This window comes from Bombina bombina, chromosome 7 (assembly GCF_027579735.1).
Source record: "Bombina bombina isolate aBomBom1 chromosome 7, aBomBom1.pri, whole genome shotgun sequence".
NCBI classification, from domain to species: domain Eukaryota; kingdom Metazoa; phylum Chordata; class Amphibia; order Anura; family Bombinatoridae; genus Bombina; species Bombina bombina.
In genome coordinates, this window is record NC_069505.1 from 165,563,325 (window position 1) to 165,588,036 (window position 24,712).

Below are 24,712 nucleotides of genomic sequence, written 5' to 3' on the forward strand. Positions count from 1 at the left end.
TCATGTTGTGTTTTGTTAATTTTTTTTAAATTATTTTATTTATTTATTTTTGTTTCCTAACTTTCCTTCCAGGCCGGGCAGGAGATGTTTAATATGAGCGCTGCGTCTGCTACTGTATTGGAATAGCAATGATGTTGTTGTGCTCCGCCTCTGTCACGAACAGTTTACTGACGACCGTGACGTTACAATTTAAATTCCTCCCGCCATTTTTATCACTATGGGTTATGCCTCAGGGGGAGCTGAGACAAGGAGCGGGATGGCAGGCCTGCAGGCGGAGCCAAGAGATGCATGCGCTGCTGGCCCGGGAGAGGAGAGCAGTGAGCGGGCTCGTCTGGTCCGCATTATGTTGCTTGGTGCCGGGGAAAGTGGCAAATCCACCTTGCCTTCCTGAAGCAGATGTAGATCATACATGGGCAGGGGCAGCACTTTGATCACAAGGCGCTGCGGGAATTCCGGGAGACCAAATCTACCAGAACACGATCAATCATCAAGGTATTATTTAATATCTAGGTATTGCACTGCTAAGCTAATACTGAGGTATAACCCACTCTGGGGCTATATACAGAGGTATTACTGTCACTGCGGGGTTATATACTGAGGTATACCTGGCACTGGGGTTATATACTGAGATATATAACTGTCACTGGGGATATATACTGAGGACAGTATAACTGTCACTGGGGCTATAGACAGAGGTATTACTGTCACTGGGGATATATACTGAGGTATTACTGTCACTGGGGTTATATATCGAAGTATTACTGTCACTGGGGCTATACTGAGATATAACTCTCACGGGGCTATTTACTGAGGTATATAACTGTCACTGGGGATATATACTGAGGTATTACTGTCACTGGGGTTATATATCGAAGTTTTACTGTCACTGGGGCTATATACTGAGATATAACTCTCACGGGGCTATTTACTGAGGTATAACTCTAACTGGGCTATTTACTGAGGTATAACTCTCACTGGGGCTATATACTGAGGTATAACTGTCACTGGGGTTATATACTGAGAAATAACTGTCACTCGTGCTATATACTGAGGTATAACTGTCACTGGGGTATATACTGAGGTATAACTGTCACTGGGGCTATATCCTGAGGTATAACTGTCACTAGGGCTATATACTGAGATATTACTGTCACTGGGGCTATATACTGAGGTATAACTGTCACTGGGGCTATATACTGAGGTACAGCTGTCACTGGGGCTATATACTGACATATTACTGTCACTGGGGCTATATACTGAGGTATTATTGTCACTGGGGCTATATACTGAGGTATAACTGTCACTTGGGCTACATACTGAGGTACAGCTGTCATTGGGGCTATATACTGAGGTATAACTGTCACTTGGGCTATATACTGAGGTACAGCTGTCACTGGGGCTATATACTGAGATATAACTGTCACTGGGGCTATATACTGAGGTATAGCTGTCACTGGGGCTATATACTGAGATTATATAAAACATACACATTGCTGCTGACAGCCGCATAGGTTATTGGAACTGGAAGTGTTTCTGAGTAGCTCAGGTGCACCTGACACCATCATGTGTTAATGAGACGCAGCTGTTGGCAGTGAGTGGGTTAACGGCACTAATCTCTCATTAATACCATGCACGCTTGCTACTGATATTCAGATTTCCTGCTGCCACTATTGCCTACCAATAGAGCTAATCCTCCGGGCAATACAAGACCAGAACAAACTGTAAACAGTGCTGAGCTGCAGGAGGGAAACTACTGAAAAGCAGAGGGAATGACACAAAGGTGGCCCTTCCGCCCCCTCACAACATCTGTACTCTGCTGATTTTCAGACTCCTAACCGAGCCCCAAAGTATCAGATGTAGACTGAAGTCTACAGATTCTTGCTTGCTACTATTTCTGCAATGGGTCTTTTCATAAGCAGGGGTGGAGGGAGAGGGGTCTGCTCTTCCTGCTTTCTCAGCTTGTTTTAATGGGTGTCCCAGCCTAACCTCATCAACAGTGCAAAACTAGGGATTTCTAAGTAAGTTTTTTTAAAAGGTTTTATACTGAATTTTTGGATCCCTTGTTGGAAAAACCAAGTTCAACACATTCCCAAACATTAAGTTAAATGCATTCACAATCTGTCACTCTAGTGACATCTTCACCACAATTCTCCAAATCACATCACTACCATAACCTGGCTTCATATTAAACCTGAAACAGCCAAAATAAAAACCACTTGTCGCCAAGGACAACTTGCAGACATCTCCCCTTGGTAGTATTGGTTGTCATTTTCACGCCCATTTCCTGCCTCCCTAGAGTCTAGCCAATCACAATTCTTGCAATGTATATCCCCCATGCTACAGGTAGCAAAAAAAAAAAAATGTACAAAAACCACATTTTTTTGGAGGGGGTCCTTTATAGATTCTTGCACCGGGGCCCTGAGGTTTCTAGTTACGCCTCTGGCTCCCAGTTTAGCTCTGTGAAAAAGGTTACTGGAACACCCACTGCAATTGGGAAATAGGAGACCCTCCCCCTTCCTTTACATATGAAAAGACTCTTTACACAAACAGGAGCAAGCTGGAGTAGGTATACATCAGTATTCTCCTAAAACTTTGGGCCTTGGTTAGGAGTCTGAAAATCAGAGCAATGTTATTTAAAAATAAGCAAAACTATACATTTCAAACAATGTATGGGCTATATAAATGAATCATCTCTCAATCTAGTGTATAATGTCCCTTTAAAGGACCAGCAAATACAGAAGATTTGCATAATGAACAAAAGCATGATAACAAGACAATGCAATAGCACTTAGTCTAAACTTCAAATGAGTAGTAGCACTTATTTTCACTCCTCCTATGTCATGTGACAGACACCAGCCAATCACAAATGCATATATGTATATTATGTGAATTCTTGCACACGCTCAGTAGGAGCTGGTGACTCAAAAAGTATAAATATAAAAAGTCTGTGGGATTAAATTGGATTAAATTGGAAAGTTGTTTAAAATTGTATGCTCTATCTGAATCATGAAAGTTTAATTTTGACTTGCGTGTCCTTTAAGCTTGTGAATCCTATTTCATTTCTTAATTTTGTTAGCTTATTTATTGTCTTTGTTTCCTTTATTGTGATTGATGTTTTACACTGAAGAACTACTCATTTGTTACGTCAGTTACACAAACACAACTAACATAATTTAATATTATTAAAGTTCAAGGAACATAAAAGTGTAAAAAGAAAATGATCTAATGTGATAGAGCATTTTAATATTGCACTATTGCTCGCATGTAACTAACCGGCAAATGAGGTTAAACACAAAGATAAAGCCAGCTCCACAGCAGCAATGCACTACTGGGAGTTAGCTGACCACATTGAGCCAGCCAATGATAAGAAGCAAAAGTGCAAAGCCACCAGTAGCGCATTGCTGCTCCTGAGCTTACCTAGGTATGATTTTCAACAAAAAATATCAAGAATACAAAGTACATTTTAGATTGTTCTGAACCAGGAAAATTTTATTTTGACTTTCATTTTCCATTATATTATGGTCAAAATGTGTCAAAACTAGCTTGCACGTATACGATATGTGCCAGATCCCATGCTGTCAAGTTTTAATTTGTTTAAATAAATATGTCACTTTGTATCAGTACTGGGGTTCAGAATTGTTCTTATCCAAATCATGTTAAATGAATAATTCATGAATTCATTCTTATTCACTTAAAGAGACAGTGCACTGTAAAATAATTTTCCATTAACGTGTCCCCAATACCAGTTGCATAGTATAAAATGTATGAGAAATTGATCCTTTAAGGGGTTTTTTTTTGTAAATGAACTTGCTGGATTTGTTCTTTGAAATTACAGCCCATCAAAATAGGCTAAGCATGCAGAGTGATCCGATAGCCTTATCTTATCACTCAAATGCATCGCTTTCTTATCTCTGTCTCTATACAATACTTAGAAAGGACAATTGAAAATGAACATTTTAGAAAATTCTCTCTCCCACACCCTACTGGAAGTGAAATTTCTTCTGCTGGCTGTGTTAACTTACGGCTAGATTACGAGTTTTGCGGTATGAGGGGTGCGGTGCTAACTTGCACGTTATTGTCACCACTCACTTTCCTACAGCGATGGTATTACAGGTTTTTATAAACCCGACGTTTAAAGGCAAGAAGTGAGCGTAGAGCAAAATTGAGCTCCATACCGCACTCCAATACCAGCGCTGCTTAAGTCAGCGGTGAGCTGTTTGTACGTGCTCGTGCACGATTTCCCCATAGACATCAGTGGGGAGAGCTGACTGAAAAAAAGCCTAACACCTGCAATAAAGCAGCGTAAAGCTCCGTAACGCAGCCCCATTGATTCCTATGGGGAAAATAAATTTATGTTTACACCTAACACCCTAACATGAACCCCGAGTGAAAACACCCCTAATCTTACACTTCTTAACCCCTAATCTGCCACCCGACACCTACATTATACTTATTAACCCCTAATCTGCCACTCTGGACATCGCCACCACCTACATTATACTTATTAACCCCTAATCTGCTTCCCCCAACATTGCCGACACCTACATTATACTTATTAACCCCTAATCTGCCGCACTCCCGCATCGCAAACACTAGTTAAATATTATTAACCCATAATCTGCCACCCCTAACATCGCCGCCACCTACCTACATTTATTAACCCCTAATCGGCGGCCCCCAACGTCGCCGCCACTATACTAAAGTTATAAACCCCTAAACCTAAGTCTAACCCTAACACCCCCTAACTTAAATATAATTAAAAAAAATCTAAATAAAAATTACTATCATTACCTAAATAATTCCTATTTAAAAAGAAATACTTACCTGTAAAATAAACCCTAAGCTAGCTACAATATAACTAATAGTTACATTGTAGCTAGCTTAGGGTTTATTTTTATTTCACTGGCAAGTTTGTATTAACTACCTAGCTAAAATAAATACAAATTTACCTGTAAAATAAAACCTAACCTGTCTTACACTAACACCTAACATTACACTACAATTAAATACATTAAATTAATTAAATACAATTACCTAAATTACAAAAAAACAAAACACTAAATTACACAAAATTAAAAAAAATGTATCAGATATTTAAACTAATTACACCTAATCTAATAACCCTATCAAAATAAAAAAAGACCCCCAAAATAAAAAAACCCTAGCCTAAACTACCAATAGCCCTTAAAAGGGCTTTTTGTTGGGCGTTGCCCCAAAGAAATCAGCTATTTTACCTGTAAAAAAAATACAAACACCCCCCAACAGTAAAACCCACCACCCACACAACCAACCCCCTAAATAAAAACCTAACTAAAAAAACCTAAGCTCCCCATTGCCCTGAAATGGGCATTTGGATGGGCATTACCCTTAAAAGGGCATTTAGATCTTTTTCAATTGCCCAAACCCTAATCTAAAACTAAAACCCACCCAATAAACCCTTAAAAAACCTAACACTAACCTTCTTCCAACGACTAACGACGAATGAAGGTTCCTTTAAACGATGTCATCCAAGATGGCGTCCCTTTAATTCTGATTGGCTGATAGAATTCTATCAGCCAATCGGAATTAAAGCAGCCAATAGAATGCAAGCTCAATCCTATTGGCTGATTGGATCAGCCAATAGGATTTTAGCTCAATTCTATTGCTGATTGCATCAGCCAATAGGATTTTTTCACCTTTAATTCCGATTGGCTGATAGAATTCTATCAGCCAATCATAATTAAAGGGACGCCATCTTGGATTATGTCATTTAAAGGAACCTTCATTCGTCTTTAGTCGCCGGAAGAAGAGGATGCTCCGTGCCGGATGTCTTGAAGATGGAGCCGCTCCGCGCCGGATGGATGAAGATAGAAGATGCCGTCTGGATGAAGACTTCTGCCCGTCTGGAGGACCACTTCTGCCAGCTTGGATGAAGACTTCTCCCGGCTTCGCTGAGGACTTCTCCTCTTCATTGAGGATGGATGTCGGCTCTTCAAAACTGTAAGTGGATCTTCAGGGGTTAGTGTTAGGTTTTTTTTAAGGGTTTATTGGGTGGGTTTTACTTTTAGATTAGGATTTGGGCAATTGAAAAAGAGCTAAATGCCCTTTTAAGGGCAATGCCCATCCAAATGCCCTTTTCAGGGCAATTTGGGAGCTTGAGTTTTTATGGTTAGGTTTTTAATTTGGGGGGTTGGTTGTGTGGGTGGTGGGTTTTACTGTTGGGTGGTGTTTGTATTTTTTTACAGGTAAAAGAGCTGATTTCTTTGCGGCAATGCCCCACAAAAGGCCGTTTTAAGGGCTATTGGTAGTTTATTGTAGGCTAGGGTTTTTTTATTTTGGGGGGCTTTATTATTTTGATAGGGCTATTAGATTAGGTGTAATTAGTTTAAATATCTGTTCATTTCTTTTTTTATTTTGTGTAATTTAGTGTTTTGTTTTTTTGTAATTTAGGTAATTGTATTTAATTAATTTAATTTATTTAATTGTAGTGTAAGGTTAGGTGTTAGTGTAAGAGAGGTTAGGTTTTATTTTACAGGTAAATTTGTATTTATTTTAACTAAGTAGTTAGCAAATAGTTAATAACTATTTAATAACTATTCTACCTAGTTCAAATAAATACAAACTTGCCTGTAAAATAAAAATAAACCCTAAGCTAGATACAATGTAACTATTAGTAATATTGTAGCTAGCTTAGGGTTTATTTTACAGGTATTTAGTTTTAAATAGGAATTATTTAGTTATTAATAGTAGGTTTTATTTAGATTTATTTTAATTATATTTAAGTTAGGGGGTGTTAGGGTTAGGTTTAGGGGTTAATAACTTTAGTATAGTGGCGGCGACATTGGGGAGGCAGATTAGGGGTTAATAATATTTAACTAGTGTTTGCGAGGTGGGAGTGTGGCGGTTTAGGGGTTAATATGTTTAATATAGTGGTGGCGATGTCGGGAGCGGCAGATATGGGGTTAATAATTTTATTTTAGTGTTTACTATGCGGGAGGGCCTCGGTTTAGGGGTTAATAGGTAGTTTATGGGTGTTAGTATACTTTTTAGCACTTTAGTTATGAGTTTATGCTACAGCTTTGTAGTGTCAAACTCATAACTACTGACTTTAGAATTCGTTACGAATCTTGCGGGATAGGCTGTACCGCTCACTTTTTGGCCTCCCAGAAAAAGCTTATAATATCGGCGCTATGGAAGTCCCATTGAAAAAAGCGTTAAGGCCAAAAAAGTTTGCTGTACAGCTGTACCTACAAGACTCGTAATAGCAGCGGTAGTGACAAAGCAGCGTTATAACCCATAACGCTGCTTTTTTACTCATAACGCAAAACTCGTAATCTAGCCGATAGTTTGTCAATCGCCTATACTTAGGTACAGAAACTTTTAGTATAGGTAGGGATACCACAAATTAAATCACATATTTTAAATGCTGATATAAAGGCAAAGGAGCTATTTGTAAACAATTTAAACGGACAGTCTAGTCAAAATTAAACTTTCATGATTCAGATAGGGCATATCATTTTAAACAAATTTCCAATTTACTTTTAACATCAAATTTGCTTTATTCTATTGATATTCTTAGTTGAAAGAAAAACCTAGGTAGGCTCATATGCTAATTTCTAAGCCCTTGGAGGCTGCCTCTTATGTGAGGGCATTTTGACAGTTTTTCACAGCTAGAGGGTGTTAGTTCATGTGTGCCATAAGATAATATTGTGCTCACGCACGTGGAATTACCTAGGAGTCAGCACTAATTGGCTAAAATACAAGTCTGACAAAATAACTAAAATAAGGGGGCAGTCTGCAGAGACTTAGATACAAGGTAATCGATGTTAAAATAACAGTATTGGTTACACAAAACTGGGTAATGGGTAATAAAGGGATTATCTATCTTTTTAAACAATAAAAATTCTGGAATAGACTGTCCCTTTAATGCACTCTAGCAGTTAAAATGGATCATTGGGAACAAATTAAAGGGGATAAACTGTCTCTTTAAAAGGTCAATGAAGTCAACAATATATTGTTAGACACGTTGATAAAAAAGAACACATGGATGAGCACTGACTGTTAGTATGTTCCATACACAGTTCTCTGTGAACAGAACCTTTACATATTCTACAGACATGCTTCCTTGTTTGATAAATTACTATTATGCTATTTCCTGTGAGATTTCAGTTCTATATATGTACCCAGCTTCACTACTACAGGAGGAGGGGCTCCAAGACTGGATAAATGCCAGCTAGTCACAAAGGAACCCTGTATAAGGGAGAGGTACTTATGTTTGCCAATCATAAGCATATTATCAGTTTCTTTGGATTAAACCATGCTTAAATAGAGGGGTTCATACTTCTTAATAATCAAAATTTTAGGGTGGTTTTCAGGTATGCTCTAATCATGGTTTCTCAACTGTAAGAATATAGTTGTGATAAAGCACTTGGAACCATCTGAAGACCCCCTCACATAATTTTTGCATACAGATTTATATATCTGTATTTATTTATTTTTACCAAGAATCAGAAAAATTGAGTGACTCTGTTCATCTACCCACAGCTATGGAACAAGGTGGCACTTTACAAATAAATAAATAAATATGATATACTAATGGAGCCATCGCAACTGCCTCTATATATCACTTCCAAATACATAGCTACACAGCACCACTGACATAGAATGATGGTATAAGATTATTAAAGGGGAATTTGTGCCTTATTGACTCAAGCTAACTGCATTAACCCCCCTGCAATGGTGTTAAACACAGGTGACGTTATGCTTTGACAGCCTAAGCACAGCAACTCTTGAGCAGGAAAACTCAGCTGATTGGTGGGTTGTGGTTTCCTGTTTGGCTGCTTAGAAAGACTTTACTGAAAAGAGCTTAAACACATAGCTGTTGATAACAATCTATCATTTGATAATTATTTGTATCTTAACAGCAGCTAATCATGAGCCATTTTCAATGCTGATGTGATCACAATCAGCCAATATTTATTATTTATTTGTATTTCTATACATAAAGGTACACTGAACCCACATTTTTTTTATTTCGTGATTCAGATAGAGCATGCAATTTAAAGAAACTTTCTAATTTACTGCTATTATCAAATGTTCTTTGTTCTCTTGCTATCTTTATTTGAAAAAGAAGGCATCTAAGCTTTTTTTTTTTTTTGGTTTAGAACTCTGGACAGCATTTTTTTATTGGTGGATGAATTTATCCACCAATCAGAAAGAACAACCCAGGTTGTTCACCAAAAATGGGCCGGCATCTAAACTTACATTCTTGCATTTCAAATAAAGATACCAAAAGAGTGAAGAAAATTTGATAATAGGAGTCAATTAGAAAGTTGCTTAAAATGTAATGCTCTATCTGAATCACAAAATAATTTTTTGGGTTCAGTGTCCCTTTAAAGGGACAGTCTACACCAAAATTTTTATTGTTTAAAAAGATAGATAACACCTTTACTACCCATTCCTCAGCTTTGCACAACCAACATTGTTATATTTATATACTTTATAACATTTAAACCTCTAATTTCTTAAGCCACTTAAGACAGCCCGAGGAGTTATTTAAGAGTTAGCACAACACAGTACTAAATGCAACTCACAAGATAATAAATACAAAGTCATGTGATCAGGGGCTGTCAGAAGATGCTTAGATACAAGGTAATCACAGAGGTAAAAAGTATATTAATATAACCGTGTTGGTTATGCAAAACTGGGGAATGGGTCATAAAGGGATAATCTATATTTTAAACAATAAAAATTATATTGTAGACTGTCCCTTTAGCATAAAGCCAGTGCTGTTTCTACTGATCACAATCCAAATTCTCTATAATTATCTACAAATTTTCAGGACTATTTTTCACACATTGAAAGAACTGTGAAGGTAAAAGAACCTGATAAACACTAACTCATTACTGGTTACCACAAAATACTATCAGATGTAACAGTGGTTTTGCCAATGCGCAGAACTGACTTTACCCGCCATATTAGATGACATCACGCAGCAACATCAACGAACAAATACAAGCAAAACCTACTTAATCAATTAAAGTTAAAAGATGAATAGAAGAAATTTTACACTGATAAAAAAATAAGCAAAAAGTAATAATTAAACAAACACACATGACCGCTATACCTATAATGGCCCTGTTTGAATTCCTTAGAGAGAGACAAAACACATATCTCTAAGGTGTTAATTGCACATGCCACCTATTAGCACTAAACTCTGTTAATATGGATTAATGAACATCATTATGGTTTGTCTTTTATTTACATATTTTTTCAATACAAAATCAGGAGATAAACAAGACAAATAGGGATGTTGTGTAGTTTCGGGAGATAAGGGTTTTGAGCTTGAGGGGTATTATTGGCAATTTGTGATTATGATCACTAGGGGGCAAAAAAAAAAAACATACTCTGACGTTCAGAAAGTCTTAGCTGCATAAAACCCAAGTGATCAGTCCCATAGTTAGCTAGGGACAGGAATGCAAACATTCCATGATCTAACTAATTAGGGAATTAAAATAAACCCTTCCTGACCTGGACATCTCAGTCCTGTCCTTTATGCTTCCTATTAAAAGGACATTGTACTCATAATAAGTGTTGAATAATGTTTTCTTGACAGGTTTGTAGAGGTTTGTTTCTATTCCATAAAAATGCTGTGGCAGTTGATTCTTCAAAGGAAATAGAATCACACATATTACTTTCATGATTGAGACAGACTGTACAATTAAAAAAAAAAAAGTTTCTAATTTAATTATATTATCAATTGTACTTCATTTTCATCACATTAGTTGGTGAGGAGCATACCTAGGTAGGTAGGTAGCAAGCAGGTGTCAAGAGCACTATATGGCAGCAGTTTTACAAGAATGCTTTGCAAGAATGTTTTACAAAATGTTACTAACTTTTGAGCACGAGATAGTGGCAGTATTTACACAACATATAACATTGTTAAGACATATATTGCTCCAGAAATGTACACACTACCTATTGGTATGATTTTTAATAAAGGATACTAAAGAGAAAAAAAAAAAGTCAATTTAATAACAAAAGTAAATTGAAACTTTTTTAAAAATTGTATTCTCTGTCTGAACCGTGAAAGAAAAAAAGTATTAGTCACGCAAAAAGATGTATTTACAAAAGTGATCTGTTTTTAATTAACGTTTTCATTTAAAGTATTAGTTATTTTTAAACACTGACTCTTTTTCAGTATATAGCATTTACAACCACAATGTCCCTTTAATCGAGAAGTATTTTGAATCTTATATGATGACAAAGAAAAATGTTTTTTGATAGCAGATAAAAACCAAATCGCCCATCGAGTTTGCCCATATTCCTTTTTTAATATGAAATCCAAAATGTGTCTTTTTTGGATCCAGACAGAACAAACCATTTAAAAAAAAAAGTTACCAATTTACTTCTATTATCAAATTTGCTTTGTTCAAATGATAGTCTGTGTTGAAGAGATACCTAGGTAGGCATCTGTAGCACTAAATGGCAGGAAATAGTGCTGTTATCTAGTGCACCAGAAATGGGCCGACTCCTAAGCATAGGTCCCTGCTTTTCAAAAAAAGATACCAAGAGATCAAAGAAAAATTGATAATAGAAGTCAATTAGAAAGTTGTTTAAAATTGCATGCTCTATTTGAATCATGAAAGAAAAAATTGGGGTTTCATTTCCCTTTAAGTTTAAGCTTAGTTAACTCTTAGAATAGCCTTGTGCATATCCCAGTTATTCTTGAATAACTTTACAGTTTGTCCTTATCACCTCTAATGAGGAGACTAGTCAATAAATCAACAACCAATTCTGTACGATACTGTCCCAGTTACCAGACATTGCTCCTCACTCCTTACATTCTAAAGGGCAAAAGGTATTTAGCATTGACATTGATTATGAAAATGTAAAGTTCTTTGAGCCATTTTTGTAAGAAAAGTGCTTGGCAAAGAATTTATCATTATTACAAATGGGTCTGATGTCAGTGCTACTGCATATCATTATAATGGCATTTGTCAGTTTCTCTGTGATATTCACAGATAAACTTGCATAAACTTAAAAGGAAATGTTCTATAAAATAGCGGATTATGTTCAGACCCTGCAGGCACTGGAAGCTTATTATGTTATTTAACATGTCTTTATATCTATGACATGTCAAGTACAATTGAACTGTATGCTTTTTTCCCCTGATATTACTCCAATATAAATCTGGGTAAAGTGAGTAAAAAAAATTCAACAGATTCAACCAAGGAAAGAAAAAAAGGCTTTAGAAAAAAATGTTATTTAAACCATAACAACTGCACAAAATTCAATGTCATTTATTTTTTTCCTTAATCACATAATAATCTATGGTGCACTTTCTGGATTAACGTAATTGAGGACACTGTTACAAATGTGCCACGTTATGCATATTTAAAGCCACATTTTATTAATTTAATTATTTTATTTAATAGACAATTTTTTAAAAATATGTACAAGAGAATAGTATTTTTTTTTCTTATTTATTTATTTTGTTTGTTTAGAGCAGGGCTGGCATTTTAGGGCTGACTGCGGCAAAAAACAAACAAACAATATTATGCTTTCTCCAGTTTGTCTTAGGTACCTTCCATTTTCATTTTAGTCTATACACACACACACAGCTCTAATTACAGATATTGAGACATAAAAGATAAGCTCAACGGTGATCGTTTCAATTACGAGTTTCACAAAAGGTCAAATGTTTTTATTCATGTGCGTGCCAGCCTTCTGTGAACTGGATAATAATCAGAATGATTAGATTTATAAAGTCATTTACTTCAGATTTCACATTTTGATGGACCATTTGACAGCTTAAAAAATATGTAAGGGGGGGAAGGTGAAGAATTATGGCAGAATTTAAAATACAAATTAGAAATAAAAAGCACATTAAGGTTTTCTTTATTTTATTCACTGCATAAAACCAGGTCCTGTAGTGCACTATGGTTTCCCAAATATCTTTAAATAAAGACTGGCAATGCAAAATCACTACTTTATTTTGAAGCTAAATTATTTGTGAATGAAAAAAAAAAAAAAACATTCACCCTGCCAACACCAAAAAATAATTAAAATGGTCAGAAATAAAAATATTTACTATTATTTAAAATTTGTTGATGGAAGCAATTTAAATAAAAGTAAAAAAAAATAAGTTTAACAATGTATTATTATTATTATTAATAATAATAATAATAATAATAAAAATAATAATAATAATATAATCATGATAATTAAGTCTGGCAACTGGACAGATCTGATCACAGCAACCCAGCTATTTCTAAATAAAAATTACTATCAGCTCTCCAAAATCTGTAGAACAGACAAAACCACTAATATTCATTTGAGTAAAGACTGACCAGTTGACAATTGACTGATTTCCAAGGCAGATGTGATGAAAAGGTTATATCTGCTGTAATTATTTGATAGTTGTTTTTTTGCGGGAAGAGAATTAACTTTTTATATCACTTCTTAGCTTGCAGAGAGCGGGCTCTAGCATATTGCAATTTGGCTCTCTGTTGGCAGCAAAAGGGTTAAGAGAGGAGGACGTCAAAGCCTGGTTTCATTTTTAACAGCGTGCATTCTGATTACATAGAATAAAATGTTCTTTTATTATGGATCAGAGAAACTCAAACATTAAGATTATACTTTAATCTCTGCACAAATATTCTCATAAAGTTGCAACAATGTCAATAACAAAATCTTTTATGATTTGACTATTTAGGACACCATGTTATACATCATATTACTTCATTCTTAAAGGGATTATTAAAAACCAAAAAATGCTAGATAGACTAAAATATTCAAAGCAAGGATTTAGCCTGAGAATAATGTACAGATGTTTTTTAAGCTTTATATTAGTTGTTTAAATATTGAAAAAAATAAGTGTAAAATTGTAGTGTCCATAAAGCAAAATGTGCTTAGCCATTAACCAAGATTTCCTTTTCTGCTGAGACCAATTAAGGACAGTTATAAATGGCTCACTAGAGTCTGCAACCAATGACAGTGTACACTACCACATCTAAAGGAAATTGAAAAGCCCGCCATTTTTAGAGTTCAATTACAGTGCAAGGAAACAACATAAATAATGAAAGTATATTGCAAATATTTTAAACAACTTTCCAATTCACATGCATTATCTAAATGTGTGCAATCTTTTATATGCACACTTTCTGAGGCACATAATTTCCTACTGAGCGTGTGTGAGAATTCACTGAATATATATGTATATAAATGTTGTGATTGGCTGATAGTTGTCACATGATGCAGGTGGAAGGTAAATGGAACTAACATTGAAATTTATCAGAAAAATCAACTACTCGTTTGAAATTTAGGCTAAGTGATTTTGCATTGTTTTTTTTATTATGTATTTGTCGACTATGCAGTACTACGGCATTTAACGGTCCTTTAAATATTTCATAGTACAATCTCAAGTGGTTTAATGTCCCTTTAAGTCACAGACTGACAGATCACAGAAGCAACCTTTTCAAATTGTGTTACATATATCAAATTATATGCCCCTTCTCTGGCTGTTAAAATACATAGTTGGCTACTTATAATACTGGCTGGCTTCCAAACTTAATATAAATTTTCCATCTTCATGTTTAAATCGAAAATACAAATATTCTGATTAATGACTTTTACATGGTTAATTCTCAACAACTGGTCATTGCATGACAGATGGTAAAGCACTGGCCAGTTTTTTTTTATTATTTTACAACCTCAATGCAATGTGGATACTCATATGCTGCAAAAGCTCTAGTACAAAGAAATATATGACACAAAGCATCCCAAATCAGTAAACCAGCATGCAAGACAGAAACATCAATAAAAACAGAAGGGTCGTCAAATTTGCTAGAAAAGTCACCAAGGGTCACACGTGCTGAAGCAATGTTTATGAACTTTCTGATGATAAAACAGACTGTGAGTATTATGAACATTTGTAAAGTCTTTTTCAATGTGGTTTAGCAAGTTTTTGTAATCCTGCATTTATTAAAAATAAATAAAAATAAATACTATTGAAGGCATCCGAAATAAAATTGAACAAAAAAAAGTTGTTGTTTTTTTTTTTTCTAAAAGGATGTATAAATTCATGTTAATATACTATTGAAGATTATTTCCTTATGTTTTACTTAATTATGTCTGCACAGGTAAATACTTTTTGTATCATAAAACTATACTATTAATATTATTACATTGATGAAATAGCTGGATGAAGATAATGTTGAACAGCTAATAGTAATCATTTGAACTTCAGATAGTCACAGATAAAATATATTTATAATAACATATGCATGTCTTAACAAATAGTATTGTTTGGTTTTGTTTAGGGATTCTAACATTTAAATTATTTTAATGTAGAAAATATTTGCTTTGTATTTTTTATATCAATACACATTTTCATATATACACATTTGGCATTCATTTTGTGCTTTTGTCTATTAATAAACATGAATTTTCAAACATTTACAGTAAAATTAAATAAATAATTAATTGGTTCTACCATATACTATATAAAATGTTAGGTAAACTTTGTCATGATAGATAGATAGATAGATAGATATAGATAGATAGATAGATAGATAGATAGATAGATAGATAGATAGACAGACAGACAGACAGATAGATAGCCAGTCTCCTCCTTCACTTTACAAGTAGGTGATTATAATAACCTTTTAACGAGATAGAGAGAGAGTGATAGAGATATAGAGAGTGAGGGAGTGAGAGAGACATCCTTGTCCTCCACTTTACAAATAAGTAATAATAATATTTTAATTAACACTATATATATATATATATATATATATATATATATATATATATATATATATATAGTTAATTAAAAGATTATTATTACTTTTTTGTAAAGTGGAGGACAAGGATGTCTCTCTCTCTCTCTCTCTCTCTCTCTCTCTCTGTGTGTGTATATATATATATATATATATATACACACACAAACATACACATACACATTTGACATTCACAATAAAATTGTTTAATCACTGTAAAACCAGAGGGTCCAATTTACCAAAGTGCTAGCGGACATGATACGATGTAGAGTATCATGTCCGCCGCACATCGATAAATGCCGACAGCATATGCTGTCAGCATTTATCATTGCACAAGCAGTTCTGGTGAACTGCTGGTGCAATGCCGCCCCCTGCAGATTCACGGCCAATCGGCCGCTAGCAGGGGGTGTCAATCAGATTGAATACCGCAGCCTCAGAGGCAGCGGACAAGTTATGGAGCAGCGGTCTTTAGACCGCTGCTGCTTCATAACTACTGTTTGCGGCGAGCCTGAAGAAACGCGCGGAAACTGGAGCATTAAGGCCCCAGAGAGTGCATTCTGTGGATATACACACACACATATATATATATATATATATATATATATACACACGCATATACATATATATATATATATATATATATATATATGTGTTCACTAAAAGATAGCTATTACTTGTTTATAAAGTAGCAACAAATTCAGTAGTGCTGGGTACATTAATAAGGATGCATATTGAAATTGATTCTTAGTAAAAATACAAATACAAATGAAAAAAAAAATTCAGGTTGAAGATATCTCTAGATGAAGAAGGAGGTTAAAACCTGCAGAATGATATACAATATGTATTCATCTCTCACCCTACTAGAAAGGGGAATATATTTTTTACAATGTGTCCTAAATAATATACAAAGATGGATCTCCATATTTTTAGAAAAAGCATTTAATTAGTTATCAAAATAAAGTAAGATATTTTACTACTGTCACATGACATGCAGTGCAGGACAGTAGGCTTTTGTTTACCATCTGACATGTGATTAGAACTGTACATGACAAGACCGGACAGAACTACTGAGGCCTACACGCACCTCAAGTCATTCCAGATCACTGCAGATCTTTGTACTCAGGAGAGGGTTGCAGGGAATGTATCTAATAATATTCTGAGTAAATTTGCAAATGATTACAGGAAGAATAAATGCCTACCTATTTTAAACCAGGGGTACGCAAATTAATTTCAAATTCACAAGCCACAAAGCATATTTTGTAGCCAGACTCACACATATTTAGCAAACCCGTAAGCATGTTTATACAGACACATGCAGAATATTACATATATAAGTATAATCACTATACATTATCATGTTGATAACAGTTAATAACATCAACTGGAATCGCTCAAATGTTATAAATATTTTATTGACACATTCATTGTAAGCGAAAAGATAAATCTTTGATGCCAAATCAAAATAAGATTTAATAATTACTAAAACTATTGCTCCCTTATGAGGGAAGAAAACCACAATACCAAAATATTACCTTATTCTGCATTAGCCTCCTTTTCTCTAAGTAAAAATTGTTGTAGACCACTATGGCAGGCAGAGGGTTAAAAATGACTGTGTGCTATATTTCTTAGAAATGATTGGGAGGTTTTATACAGTAAAAAAATAGTGAGTAGAATTCAGCTTAACATAAGTATTTTTTCTAACTGCACTATACTTGTGAATAAGGTACAGCAAATATGAGAACCAAAAATGCCAGTTGTAGCCCATTTACAGCTGTTCCTTAATTTCCCTCACAATTGTCATTTTGCATAAGCAAACACCTGCCTTACAATGTTACACTGTTCAAAGCAATGCTAATTTACAAATACAAGCCCACAGTTCATTGCAATAGTAACAATTGCATACTGATGCCATTCTGTCGCATAAACACAGGACAGAAAAAGAGGTAGAATGAACCACGTGCGTAAACACAAACTTGGAAGAATTTAGTCAGGCATGAGATTTTTTTTTTAATAGTTTGTAAGGTAAAGTGTTTACTCAAATATCACTGAGAATATTTGTAAACTGAAAATGAAAGCACAGTGTAATAAGAACAATTTCAACTGAATATTTAATTAGTACATTTAAAAATATACACATCCATGAGCAACAGGACCTGCAACACATGAGTATACAAAAAGGCATCCTGTGATAATCAGAACTACAGGTACAGATACAGATTTATTGTTCTTGGTTGTGCCTCTCTCACAAGTGTTTGTTCAACCTAATAAAAGTTTTGTTTTTTTTAAATTAGTTTTAGTATTTTCCTAGACAATATAAAAAATGTCAAATATGAATACATTTTCAATAAGGAATATATATATATATATATATATATATATATATATATATATATATATATATGTGATCTCAGGATCAAGCTAGAACATACAGGAATTGGTGCATATATTCCCATTCATATTTTATGACCATGCAAGGGATTATATATGTATATATGAATAATTATCTAAATAAATAAATAAAAGGAGCCAGTGGTACAATTTTAGAAGAGGTTCATAACTAGAAACCATGAATTGTCAAGCCCTGCACAGATCTAATAAGATCATTTCTTTCTCTTTGTATATAGATTGTGAGCAACAGGGCTCTACTCATATTGCTTTATTTTGAAACATTGTCGAGTAAATGTACTGTATACCCCAATGATAAAGTCCTCAAAGCTATGTAATATTGTGGCACTTTAAAATGCTAAATGTAAATAATAAGGATGCCAATAATTAATTAACATGTATGTGAGTGTGATTAGTATTGAATTAATGTTGTAATACCTATGAGTGCCTATATTTTACTTATATTTACTAACGAGAGCACCCAGGCAACTTTAAAACTTGATGTGCAGTAAGGTACCCCTTATATAATATCAATTTAATTAGATTTATGCAAAATTAAACAAATGTGCACAATATACCTATTCTCTATAAATATAAAATATATACAAAAAGAATAATGTGATTACATACCTTGACTTTTTTTTAAAAAAAATAAAACTCTACTCAAATGTACTATTATAACATAGAAAAATCAAATTTTAGTTATTAATTAATTCCCCCCTTTAAGGTATTTTTTCTACAAAATAATATCTGTTTTAGAAACTATTGCAGTTGCGGAACACAGACTCCAAATGAGAATTCAAAGAGAATCAGCCAATTTAATAAACCATACACTTAAAATATGGGTTTTAATCAAACTAGTATTAATCTCCTAGCATTTGTAAAAGTCCATGAACCAATTTATGCTGTAGCAAAATGTGGGCATCATATGTACAGTACTATAATTGTGTATCTGGGAAACACTAACTGCATATTCTTTGGCAGAGATGTTCAATTCCATGCTGCAATTTTCCCATCCAATAATTGAACCACCATAACACACATAACAGTATCTGAAAATTAAACCACCATCAGAAAAAAAACAGATTCTAACAAGGTAAATTGTCCTATTCAGAACATTATATCTGTACCATGTCTTATAACCACTGAAATTTGGTTAAATAATCTTACCATTTCTTTATGCAGGTATTAGAACAAAGGAATTTAACACATGCAATACATGTTACTTTTCTATATATATATATATATATATTTACCTAATTCAAAATGTAATATGCACAGTATAAATAGTATGGCACACTAGTAATAAAATATGATCTCATGCAAATAATGGTATTTCTCTGCTTAAATTAAAGTACCAGCACTATTGTCAAACACAAACCAGGCATGCCACAAACAATGTCAAGTTTTTCATACAGTGATAACTCCTAAAACAGAAAACTAGAATATTACCAATTATATAATAACTCCCTGTTGTTCAGCAGATACAAATATCAAATACTCCATACAAATATTGATCTTGATTAAATCAAACAAACATATATATACTTTTTTTTTTTTTTACAAACAAATTAGACTATAATTAATAACAATCTATCAACCATGTACTACATGCAACTAGAGTACTATAAATTGTATTTTAAGCTACTCTCACTGTTTACTCCTAGGGTATAAGTATAGATTTATTTTTAACTATTTCATGTATGGAGCAGCAATCTTCTACTAATTGCAGTGCATGTGATATTATTAAAGTACATGCAAGGAACATTAGAATTGGTGCAAATCCTAGAAGTGGGATGGTTAACAGGGTTTGCCAAGTATATGAAATGCATGATGAGTTGAATCATTAGGCTACCTATGAGAGTCCATGGTGGGCTAGATGCTGTGTTGAGGTCCTCTCTGTAGCAGCATGAGATTCCCCTGCTGACTGATCCTCTCTGCCTTTCCTGTATCCCTGGCTGCATTCATTCCTCTCTGGCTGACACACTCCCTGTCTCTCCCCCTCCCTCCCTTACTCTCTCTCTCTCTTATTCTAGGATTGATTGATTAGAATCAAGTGACCGAAGGCTCTGACATGGCACAACTCCTGGCTCTACTGCACTGTGATATATTAAGCTTCAGAAAGACAACTATAGTTTACATCTGCACTGAAGGGGTTAAATACATGATTTCAGTATACCAATACTGAATTGGGGGGGGGGGGTGCATATAATAAAAAGGGGGAAATAAATATACAGGTGAATTTAGCAAACAGCAGGTGCTATTTAAACATCTTGTCAATTTGGTTAACTGCAGCTGTATCTTCTGCAGGACCAAACAAACGTTTAGAACAATAGTTTAAACTAGAATACTAAAGAATCAGAACTAACATAGAAAGAATATCAGAAGGGAACCCCAAAAGAATGCTTTTTTATTTTTTTTAACAGCATGCATGGCTGTAATATTTGACAATAAAATAAAATACAGTGGAACAGTGGGTAGTTGTGAATGTGCATTGTTTTTTAGCTTGTGTTACATAATAGATTAATCAAGGCATAAAAAAAATCCCTAAATATTGTTACAAAAGGTGTATGCTAAATATTTAGCAGTTTTCTTTAATAATGGAAATTAAATGTATTTCCCTCGGTATCTATGGGGTTAAAGCCAGGAGGTGTGGAAGAATAAGCATCCCTTATATCTCACCCTGTCCCTGCACAACCACACAACAATCTCTAACAACAACCTTTTTTAATCCAAACACACTCCTTATAATATACAATCAAACAGTATAATATTTTATTAAAGCTTGTTTTTTTATGGCAAAAGTTTTCCACAACACAGATTTTCCAATCAAGGACGATTTGAATAATAAAATAAATCAGTTTCCCCCCTGCTCAGGCCTCTGATGAGCTGCAGAAATGTGATGTGGGAGCCCTGCATTAGAGGCTTGTTCCTGGCCCCTCTGTATAGCCCTGTGCCCCGCTGTATGCTGAGCTGGGGGTGAGCTGTCTGGATATGACTGCACAAGCTCCATCACAATAGACTTGTCCCTGGGAATATTATCCAGCAGCAGCAGCAGCACTCTGTACCCTGCTGCCTCCCCCTCTCTCCAGACTCTGCTCTCTTGGCCTGATCTGACATTGCAATGCCCCAGTCCTCCATGCAGATAGCATAAAATAAAGAGGACATTCCTGCTCAGTACCTGAAAGCACAAAAAGCATAAAAGGGCAGAGGAGGAATGTGAGAGAAAGAGCAGGAAGAAGAGGGGGGGCGGGTAAAGGGCACATAATGTCGCTCACTAATTAATTAAAGGGAATCATGCATTGCTGGGTGCAGTAGTGCAGCACCCCCATGTGCGGGGCTTTGAGGGGTGCCAGGCTGCCCTGCTGTTTGCCATGACACGGAACCTCTAACCCGCAGGCTTTGTGTTTGCTTCCCAGCTGATTGTGTCTCCCTTCGCTAATCAGGGTTGATTACCTCGCTCCCCGGGTGCAGAGTGCTCGAGCTTCCTCACTGCTGTGCCAGGAGTCGGTCAACTGAGGGTTGGGGTCGAGAGGTGCGGCCAGGAGGTGGGGGTCGGTGCAGACAGGGCGAAACCTTCGACCCTGAGGGTCCCCCGGCTGGTGTAGAGTGGAAATGAAAAGGCTCAGAGAGAAAGAATGAGAGCAGCCTCGATCTGAGGAGAGACAGAGCAGTGCAGTGAAAGGGACAGCCACTGGGGTCACACAGAGTGACAGCTACTGGGGGTCACAGACAGGAACAGACACCTCTGTCACAGAGAGGGACATCCACTGGGGTCACAGAGAGTTACAGCTACTGGGGGTCACAGACAGGAACAGATACCTGGGTCACAGACAGGACCTGGGTCACAGACAGGAACAGACACCTGGGTCACAGAGAGGGACATCCACTGGGGTCACAGAGAGTGACAGCTACTGGGGGTCACAGACAGGAACAGACACCTGGGTCACAGAGAGGGACATTCACTGGGGTCACAGAGGGTGACAGCTACTCGGGGTCACAGACAGGAACAGACACCTGGGTCACAGAGAGTGACATCCACTGGGGTCACAGAGAGTGACAGCCACTGGTGTCACAGAGAGTGACAGCTACTGGGGTCACATAGAGTTACAGCTACTGGGTGTCACAGACAGGAACAGACACCTGGGTCACAGAGTGGGACATTCACTGGGGTCACAGAGAATGACAGCTACTGGGGGTCACAGACAGGAACAGACACCTAGGTCACAGAGAGTGACATCCACTGGGGTCACAGAGAGTGACAGCCACTGGCGTCACAGAGAGTGACAGCTACTGGGGTCAAAGAGAGTGACAGCTACTGGGGGTCACAGACAGGAACCGACACCTGGGTCACAGAGAGTGACAGCTACTGGGGTCACAGACAGGAACAGACTCCTGGGTCACAGAGAGTGACAGCTACTGGGGTCACAGACAGGAACAGTTACCTGGGTCACAGAGAGGGACAGTCACAGACAGGAACAGACAACTGGGTCACAGAAAGTGACAGCCAATGGGGATACAGCCAGGAACAGACACCTGGGTCACAGAGAGGGACAGCCACTGGGGTCACAGACAGGAACAGACACATGGATCACAGAGAGGGACAGCCACTGGGTTTACAGAGAGTAACAGCTACTGGGGTCACAGGCAGGAACAGACACCTGGGTCACAGAGAGGGACAGCCACTGGAGTTACAGAGAGTGACAGCTACTGGGGTCATAGACAGGAACAGACACCTGGGTCACAGAGAAGGATAGCAACTGGGGTGACAGAAAGTTACAGCTACTGGGGACACATACAGGAACAGACACCTGGGTCAAAGAGAGGGTCAGCCACTGGGGTCACAGACAGGAACAGACACCTGGATCACAGAGAGTAACACCTAGTGGGGTCACAGACATGAACAAATACCTGGGTCACAGCGAGGGACAGCTACTGGGGTCACAGACAGTAACTGACACTGGGGTCACAGAAGGTGACAGCTACTGGGGTCATAGACAGGAACAGACACTTTGGTCACAGACAGTGACAGCCACTGGAGTCACCAACATGAAAAAACACCTGAGTTACAGAGAGGGACAGCCACTGGGGTCACAGACAGGAACAGACACCTGGATCACAGAGAGTAACACATAGTGGGGTCACAGACATGAACAAATACCTGGGTCACAGAGAGGGACAGATACTGGGGTCACAGACAGTAACTGACACTGGGGTCACAGAAGGTGACAGCTACTGGGGTCATAGACAGGAACAGACACTTTGGTCACAGAGAGTGACATCCACTGGAGTCACCAACATGAACAAACACCTGGGTCACAGAGAGGGACATTCACTGGGTCACAGACAGGGACAGCCACTGCAGTCCTAGATAGGAACAGAGACCTGGGTCACATATAGGAACAGCCATCTGTATCACATAGTGACATCCACTGAGTCAGAGTGAGAAAGAGAGAGAGACAGACAAAAAATATAGCAATCCAGGTTTATAGTGAGAAACAGCTACTGGAGTCAAAGATAGGAAAAGCTACCTGTCCCACAGGGAGGGACAATCAGAGAGGGAGAGTGACTTTGTTTATAGACAGGAACAGACACTGTCACTTGGTCAGAAATAGGAACAGTCACGGGCTGTACAAAGACGCAGCCACTGGGGTCATAGAAAGACACAGTCACTGGAGTTGCAGAAAGAGATAGCCACTGTTGTCACAGACATGGACAGTCATTGGTGTCACAGAGAGGGAAGCAGTCAGCCCCTTGGTCACAAAGGAGCACAGCTACAATATTAATAAATAAGTAAATCACAGACACAGCCATGGTGAAGGACAACCATTGGGGTCTCAGACAGAGACAGCCACCTGTGTCACAGAGAGGGACAGCCAAGAGGTCACAAAGTGGATCAGCTACTGGGATCACAGACAATGTCAGCAACTTGTTTTTACAGAGAGGGATAGCCATAGGGTTAGAATCAGGAACAGTCAGTGCCGACTCCAGATATTGTGCACCTCCCCAAGGGTAACATTACTGATTAGCCAGCATATCAACCTACTAGCCTGGTTATTGACCTTACCAAACCTGACTACCTGCATGCAACCCATTGTAATGCACAATAAGTGGGAAGAAAGTTAGGCAACAAATGCACTTGTCCCGCCTTGAAGGCCGCCCCTGACCTGTGTCTTTGTGCATGATGAGGTAATGCTGCCTGGAACCTGTGACAGAGATAGAGGACAGAAGTGGTCTGGGTCTAACAGTGACTGAGTCACTGAAGTGCTTCCCCTTGTCAAGTGCTGCCTGTGGATCAGCTACTGCGGTCACAGATAGTATCAGCAACCTGTATTTACAGAGAGGGATAGCCACTAGGGTCACAAACAGGAACAGTCACTGGGGTCCCAGAGAGGGATGACCACTAGGTTACACAGAGAGATAGCCATTGGAATCACAGACAATAACAGCCACTGAGACCAGGAAAACTGACAACAGCTGGAGTCACAAACAGAGACAGCCTTTGGGTTCACAGTCTGGGCAGATACTGTGTTTCACAGATAGTGACAGCCACTTGAGTAACAGAA

The 24,712-nt window shown here is 37.0% G+C and overlaps 1 protein-coding gene across 1 annotated transcript in view; it reads right to left on the reverse strand.

The window, feature by feature from the left end:
* MPPED2 (metallophosphoesterase domain containing 2) overlaps positions 1 to 21,735 on the reverse strand; it is a 422,875-nt gene extending 401,140 nt beyond the window's left edge. Inside the window, exon 1 of the mRNA XM_053720397.1 lies at positions 21,603 to 21,735. The gene's annotated coding sequence lies outside the window, so the exon portion shown is untranslated. The remainder of the gene's footprint in view (positions 1 to 21,602) is intronic.
* Between the last annotated feature and the right edge of the window lie 2,977 nt (positions 21,736 to 24,712).